Source organism: Macrobrachium rosenbergii, chromosome 18 (genome assembly GCF_040412425.1).
Source record: "Macrobrachium rosenbergii isolate ZJJX-2024 chromosome 18, ASM4041242v1, whole genome shotgun sequence".
Lineage (NCBI taxonomy): Eukaryota > Metazoa > Arthropoda > Malacostraca > Decapoda > Palaemonidae > Macrobrachium > Macrobrachium rosenbergii.
Window position 1 is genome coordinate 4,730,476 of NC_089758.1, and position 8,758 is coordinate 4,739,233.

Consider the following 8,758-nt stretch of genomic DNA (forward strand, 5'->3'; position numbering starts at 1 on the left):
TTTTACTTAGAATAAATGTCACTCTTTGATTGCATTTTTAGTTTGTACTTAGAATAAATGTCACTATTTGATTGCGTTTTTAATTTTTACTTTGAAAAAAGTCACTCTTTGATTGCGTTTTTAGTTTTTACGTAGAATAAATGTCACTCTTTGATTGCATTTCTAATTTCTACTTACCCATTCATCTGCAGTGTAAAAATGTGTCGCCTCCACTTTTTATACGATTTTCATAAATTAATGTTTTAAAACACTGATCATTTATCAACGCTGTGATAATGTTATCTTTCTTATGTCTCCTCCGACACTTCCTACTTATATCCTCAGAAACACTTGAAAATTAAAACATAATTAAAACATCTTTGCCGCCCACATTCCACAGAAGCGCGACAAATTTTTGGTGTATTTACTAACATGAACTGACGATGCTATACAGTATTGTGACAATGGAATTGCAGTCAGATAAATGAGAAAACACAGGAGTGATGTATATGCCCTCCTCCAGGCACTGAATTTTGACCAATAGGAAATTAAAATTTTGGTTATAAGATTTTAAATGCTAGCACAAAATTTTACTCAAATACATGTATATACAGTATATATATATATATATATATATATATATATATATATATATATATATACTTATACATATGTGTGTGTTAGTTTGGTTTTATTTTAAGAAGTTGCGTCGTCTCATTAATCATTATCAAACGTCCTTGTTAATCTCTCTCTCTCTCTCTCTCTCTCTCTCTCTCTCTCTCTCTCTCTCTCTCTCTCTCTCTATATATATATATATATATATATATATATATATATATATATATATATATATATATATATATATATATATATATATATATATGCGTATCTGAGTAAAATTTTGTGCTAATTCGAAGCCCTTTGGCAATACACAGATAATATAGCAAATGGCAAGCCTGGGAAAATATCGTAGAAACGAAGAGCCTTCAGGAAAAGGGAGAGGAATGAATGCCGGTAAAGCTTCGGATGAATCCCGAGGGATATTGATGAAGTGAGATAAAGAAAAAGCAATGGAAAAGTAAAATGAAATAAAAGAGCGGGAGAGTTATGGAAGAACAAACGCGGAGGGGGAACATAGACAAGGCTGAAGTGAAATTATGGGAACTATTTACCGGCTCCAAATCGAGGAACGTTTTCAAACAGGCAAGTGCGTCGATTGACTGGCAGTAGAAAGATGTGTTTATTATTGCACTTATTGCTAGTCATATGCAGGTAATCAATAGGAGAACAGAGAGAAATGATTAGTATTTTAGTGCGCAATACTTTCCCTTGTAATAACCGGAAGATTTTAGAACGTGAAAACATCTGCCATTATCACCCGTGAAGTAATGTTTTTTGTTTTATTTAAAAGTTTGTTAATTGTGTATCAGTTGAATATATTTCAAAATATTGGGAAGGAAATGGTGTTTTAGTTGGCTTCATTCATTTCATCTTCAAATGGTCAGTTTTGTCAACTGAACACTCTCTCATGTCTTGTCGTTAATTGGCTTGCAGGAACGAGTTTCATCACTTGTAAATAAAGTTTTGTTTTATCACTTTCTGCAGCAATAGTAGTAATTCATATATTACTGGATATATTATTGTTATTATGACATATACAGTATGTGCTTTGACAATTTCGGGGGCAGCAAGGGTTGTGGCACAAACTGATAAAATTAGATTATTTTATACCCTATAGAGAACTTGGTAGAATAATCATTGTCATCAACTGTTAAAAGCTAAAAGAAGTGAGAATATTAATTGGCAGGAATTACGAAATGCCGTTCTCCCAAAGTGAAGCTGTTACTGTCTCGAACTGCTAATTATCGGGTTGCCGTCTCATGAGTATTTTATTATTGGAGCCTGCACTAAAGGGGGCTGGTCTGCAACTAGATTACATAGGCTGCAAGGAAAAAGGGCACAAGCAGCTTCAGCAGTGGCAAAGGAGATGGTCAAAAAATCCAAATTTTAACGGGGAACTTATGTCTTGTTTATAAATACAGTAATTTTGAATAAGATATTGCTTTCGCACCAGTGAAGAGCTTATATTTGTATCTCGCCCCTCTGCCAGTCCTCCGTTGCCTGCATCATACCTATTGTATAATCACACGGTCCCTGCCGGACTTCTCTGATTATAATTCCAGCTTTGTTTAACTAATTCATTATTCCTAGAAGTTACATCATTTTTCTCTCTGATGCCCCTTCAGTCTCTCTTCAAAACGTCTTCACGTTACGCTTAAAAATAAACACGAGATTAATTATTACGTAACATCCCTACGCATGTTATGCTCTGGAATCATGTTTTTTGTATATATGTAAAACTACAAACTTAGTAGTTCTACAGTGCTGTGTCAACACGTTTGATATGGTAATTAGAAGAAATTTCTTCATTTGAGCGAATTTTTTTCGTTGCTTTCTTTATTATTTTTTCTTCGGCTTTTCCCGTGGCAATCGGGTGTAGGTACTTCTAACATGAACAACAGACAAGAAAAGCATAGCATTTCGGTAATTATACAATTAAGACGGTTAATTGGTTTTTTTATTGATTGGTTTTGATGCCTTTCAAAATTTGACTTGGGGATTTGGACCCCATTTCATAATTTTATATTTATGAACATTTTACAAAACGAATCACTGAAGAGTATGTAAAAAAAATTTCTGTCAAAGGAAATATTGTCTTTGAAATGTTGTTTGAAAGTAAGGGAACAGACTTTGGGAAGCCTCCGCGCAGTGATTAACTTTTTACATGTCCGTTATACCACAAAATTTGGGACATTATTCCTTCAGTTACTGTGAAAATTATTGGTGGATTTTACAAATTTCTCAAACTTTCAACGTTCAGACATTCTTGATTTTCGCAATATTATTATTTCTGTCTAGTTGACGACTGTTTTCCATGCTTTACACGCTTTTCCTATAATTTGAACTCTCTCTCTCTCTCTCTCTCTCTCTCTCTCTCTCTCTCTCTCTCTCTCTCTCTCTGAGATGAATGTGAATGATGATTCATGTTCTTCTTGTTTGGAGATTAACTAAATCTTTAGAAATCCTTTTTCCACAAATATCAGGGAATTGATGTAACATTCAGCTTGTTGAAATTCCTAATTGGGATTTTGATAGTTGGTGTTTGTTGACGTTTCATACTATAGTTAATGGTTATCTTAAGGTTTTCTTTCTCTTTGATCCATTTGTCTTATTTTATCTTACCAAACTCTTACGTTGAAAAAGGAATCTCTCTCTCTCTCTCTCTCTCTCTCTCTCTCTCTTTGATCCTCTGGAGTGTTTGATCCTGGAGTGTTACCTGTGATTTGATCTCTCCCCAGTCGAGATTTCACGGTAACTTCATTTTATGAAAAAGAAAAGCAACAGGAAAACGTCGTCTCTTGTATCATTCTCAGAAAGATCTAGGGAATTCTTATTTTTGTATCATATACTTTATTTTTCTTATCGGTTCAGTTATGTTTGTAGTTGTTTGTTTTCATCGTATGTACGTTGGGATTTATGGCGAGTGCATTGATGTAGTGTTTGGGAATTTCTTTATTTTTTTTTTTTATCTAGGATTTGCTTATACAATCTGTTAAGTGGGCTTGTAATGTTTAACAAGTCTTACTACTTAATTCACATCAAGTGTAAATCATCCGGGAATATCATTTAATACGTTAATTGATGTGAAATACGAAGAACAGCAAAGGGAAAATACTCGTATTTTACATTATATGAAGTTAATAGGAGAAAAAAAAACAATTTTTTTTTTATTTTGCTTAATCCAAGCGGAGACCCAAATAAAACCGGAGACGAAGTACCCTGCCTGGAATTAGGAAAGATTCAGGAAAAGAGGAGACTAGAGAAAGGAGAGAACTGGGGAAAAAGAATTTGAATTGTTAGGGAGGCGAGTCATATTACACGTCTTGCTGAGCCGGAAGTATTTGAAGAGAGAGAGAGAGAGAGAGAGAGAGAGAGAGAGAGAGAGAGAGAGAGGGAGACGACGACGACGACTTGCCAGCCGGTCGCCTGAAATCGTTGTTGTTACAAGGCAAACCTGTGTCAAAAGGGAATTTATTTTCCTGTAACTTGTATCTTCAGGAGTATTCCTGTTTGTTGAAATGGAATAAAATTCTCTTTTATTCTCTGGATGGATGAAGAGAGCCTTTTTTTGTTATTTTCATTACTGGAAAGCCAGGAAGTTTCCATTTGCGTTCTTATACCCTGAGTGACCTTCGTTTTGGCGCTTGTGGATAAATAGAATTTGAATATTTTCAGGTTATTCTTGTGATTTTTGCACTCTTATCAGTGGATACTCAGAAAATCTAAGATGAACTAGAATTTAATTTAATGGAAAAGTCATGGAGTCTGATGTTTTGAGTACGAAATACATTTCGACTCCATTTCAGACCTTCATAGTAATTAACATGATAAGCGTTGAAAGTGCTAGAAATAAAATTAGTATTATTATTATTATTATTATTATTATTATTATTATTATTATTATTATTATTATTATTATTATTATTATTTTAAAAACTACTGTCATTGGCTTATATTATGCGTCCCTTCTCCACCTAGTTGCTTTTAATCTGGGTACCTACAACAATAACAAAAATTGCTTTCGGTATAAAACTCAATGTATACCTTTTCTGTGCCACAAAATAAATTTCGAAGTACGGATTACCTCCCAGCTAAATCAACTGTAACATATAACGATATGCATTAAAATTTGTACTTAAGGGAATAGCTAGCAGCCATTTTTATATAAGCTTGTCGTTTCTTGTAGGATTTTATTTTTTAATTTCCGTCAGGCGAACGATATGGTTGAAGGTTCACAGATATAAGTTAACTGAACATGTACTTTTTACTCATGTATTTTCCACAAGACCGATTTGTACCTTTGTAATGCACATGTAGCTCACTGGTCACCGAACAGACTTCTTTTTTTTTTCTACTAAAGATCTTCCGCAAGTTGCATTACTCTTTCTTCGAGTCGTTACGTTTATCATAAATTTTAGACAAACACTAATAAACTCCTATTTATGGTATTATGTCAGGTCGTCCGAGTACACGTTACTTTTTCTGGGCAGAACAGCTCTCACACACAGGCTTCAGTATATTTATAGATAACTCTAGGGAACCTCAAGGTGAAGAAAAAAGGAAGGAGTGAAAATTTATGGGACTGACTGGGAAGAAGAATGAACGTAAGACAGTGAGAGATTTTAAAGTGCCTTTTCCTGTCCACAGGATTTGCCCATTTGATTCTCATGTTATGGAGCCAGTGGTCTGGAGAAATTCCTTTTATATTCGGCCACTATTCGTCATCATCATCATCATCATTATCATCATCATCTTCATCTTCACTCTTAAAGATGGTAATATTATTGATATAATTTTTCAGATGATGATATGAAAATAAAAGCGATCTTTTAGTAAGAAAAAAAACATTTCAGGATTAAGGAATCAAAGTATACAGTGATAATTGGGACTGAAGAGTACTTCTTACGAATAAATTAAGAGCTCTTTAAATGAGTAATGATTCGTGGGGAAGCGTCATAAAAATGTGTAGTATGCCGGAGTAAGAAGGAAGGCGTGAGTAAGCTTCGCTGTGTGTAATGCAAACCCGGACTCGTGATTATACAAAGAAGAGAGAGAGAGAGAGAGAGAGAGAGAGAGAGAGAGAGAGAGAGAGAGAGAGAGAGAGAGAGAGAGCATAAATAAAAGATTTACATTTTGAGCCTGTCAAAAATGGAGGCGAGACGAATGAAGAGAGCAAACAGCGTAAAGGAAAAGAATTGAAGAACCAACAACAAGACAGAAAAAGTCCGGAATTATGAACTTGTTCGTTGTTTTCGAAAGTCACTGGTGAGTTTTAGAGTATTTACCTTTGGTTTCGTTGATGATTAAGCCTTTTGACGAGGAGCCTTGTTTGAGTTCAAAGGAAGAGTAAATAATATTTTTGAGGGAGCGACGGGTAAGAAGAGACGCCGCTCTGCTGCCCTGGGTTCGCAAGAAAGATGAGGCTGTTTTGGACTTGAAGACATTTTTTTATTATTATTCTTCGGTGAATTTATGGGAGTTTTTACTCTTACTGACGGTGGGATGATATTTTTTTTTATTTTATGAAAGAGAGAGAGAATGTTGTATAGATATACATTAACCAAGTGAAGTGAGAGAGAGAGAGAGAGAGAGAGAGAGAGAGAGAGACTCACAGTAAAGCAGGCAAAGATTGGAAGTTTTTTAAGTAATAGATGGAGATCATGTGTAAGCACTTGTTTATGTTAGTATGATTCAGAATACTAATTCCATCTCATAAGAATGGTAATTCGCATAAGATAAAAAGACAGTCACTGTAAAAATTTCTAATAAACTGTTTTTCTGTTTGTTAGAAGAATTTGAATTTAAATGGTATATGAGTTTCTGCGTTGTTTATCTAAAGTTAATTTGACACCAATTTATTTTCGCAAAACTTGTCTTGGCACAAGACGCTTATGTCATAAGATTCATAAGGTCTTGAATAAGGAAATTTCATCATAAAGATTTAGCTTTTCCCGGGATGTATGCAAAAATTAAAGAAAATCGCCTAAAGTTAAATTTCCCTTTTAGTGGAAATATGAAAATCTCTAACTGTGAAAATATATTTCTAGGGATTAACGAGAGAGAACTACAAGCCGTCCGCTCGGTCGACTCATGACCTGCAAAACAAGGTTCTACCTCGCATCGTCTTACGTAAAAAAGTGGACCACTTCCGAGAGCGCTGCGCTTACTTTCTCGGAACCCTGATCGTTATAGGCTGAAAATATAGCCTTCATTGCCATCTTTATCTTTAATGGGGCCCTTAACACGATCGCAAAACAAGAAAAATCCTATTGCTTAATGTCTGTTATCTGGTAAACGTGGGAAGTTCTGCTCCTTGTTCACACTTGGTAGTATGCGTTAAGACAGAGTGAAAATTGTTAGAAAAAGGATGAAATTGACCTTTCGTACATTGTTAGTCTTTTTATTTTGTGTTTCGGCTTTTTGTTTTCTGCCTTTGGAATGTTGGTTTTTCTAGTTACAGATTTGTAAAATTCTTGTGTGTGTGTGTGTGTGTGTGTGTGTGTGTGTGTTTGTGCGCTTTTGTGTGCGTGTCTGTTTTTGCGCGGGTAAGTGAACGAGAGAGGTAGAGAGAACCTTTAAATTTTGTGATAGCCACTATCCAGTTTGTTGGATCGAGGTGAATGTGATCTGAAGGAGATTCAAGGAAGAATGTCCTCAGTATGTATAGGTAACAGATATTCATAGAATATTTATAAAGTGTGCGGTAGCGTTAGTGAACATGGATGTCCAAAATAGTAGCCTGTTGCTGATTGTAATCTTTGTCAGCAAGTTGTTTACCGACTTTCTCCTACTGACAGGCATTATTGGCCATCTTTTTCTTTACATTGAATCTTTATTTTCATTGCGTTCAAATTCCTTCTGGGCATCGTTTTCATTTTTTATTTATTTATTTATTTTTGTCTTGTAGAGGACATCCAGCTCTTTTTTAATACTTTTGCCAATTGTTTTCCTTTTATCTTGTGTTCTCAAACCTCCTAAATATGTTCGTTTATGAAATTAGGAGTCGTCGCTGTTCGCTGTGTTATATCTCTTAATTTCATTGCCAGAAACGTGGTCTTCGTAAAAGTGTTGGTTTGATCTCTGTCGAAAAGGTTTTTCTGTTACTTGTTAAATTGATCCATTATATATATATATATATATATATATATATATATATATATATATATATATATATATATATATATATATATATATATGTGTGTGCGTGTTTATGTGTGTGTACACACTCTTCATACGGTTATAATGAAACTGGGATCCTTTTTACTCATGACTACTTGGTATTTGGTGAAGCCGAGCTCTCGAGCACTCGAGCCGTATGTTCTTATGTGAAGGTTCCCTTCGTCCTGTGTAATATGCCATAGGAAAAGATTAAACGTTCACCATTTTATTCCCTTATGATTTACAGGAACATCTTGGTATGAATGTTTTTCATGCGAATTAGTTGTAGAACTTCGGCTATCGGGATTTTTCACTTTAGAATGTGGTGAAAAGGTTTTCAAAGAATTGGACAAAATGGCCTTTTAGTTATTTTCTCCGCAGGAATATTTGGGTCATCAGGTTTTGTACATGTAATAACGACAGTGTACGGGGAATGAATGTCCCGTGTAGATTTGCAATCGCACAACTCGTGACAAGCCTCTCTCGCCACTTGTCCGCATATATGTAAACAGAATGAAGGAACCTTAGTCCAAGCTTTAAATGGTGTCTAAGGTTGAGACTTCCTGTTGTGAATATAATAGAGTTAATACATCAGTATTAACCCACTGATGTTTTTCTTTGAAATTGGGTGATTGTCATCAGTCAGGTATTGACCTAACAAACCTTCAGCGACCGCCTTTGGTACTGCTGTTGATCCTGGTATCGCTTGGCTTCTGTGTTTCTCGACCTTCGTGAAGGAAGTCAAGTTGTTAGGGCCTTAAATTTTCTATTTGTTTATTTACCTTCTCGTTTTTCCGTCGAGAAGACAGGATATTTTAAACTGTTATGCCTCTTTTGTATGCTCAAGGAGAGGTGACAATATAGTGTATCATAATATGCTTACGTTTACAATGAAACTGAGAGCCGTATATTTGATACAAGAATGATAAAAATTATCTAACTGTTTCCCAGTTACAGTAAAATTATCATTTGAATTTAAATCCCCCGTGGCTTTCTTAGA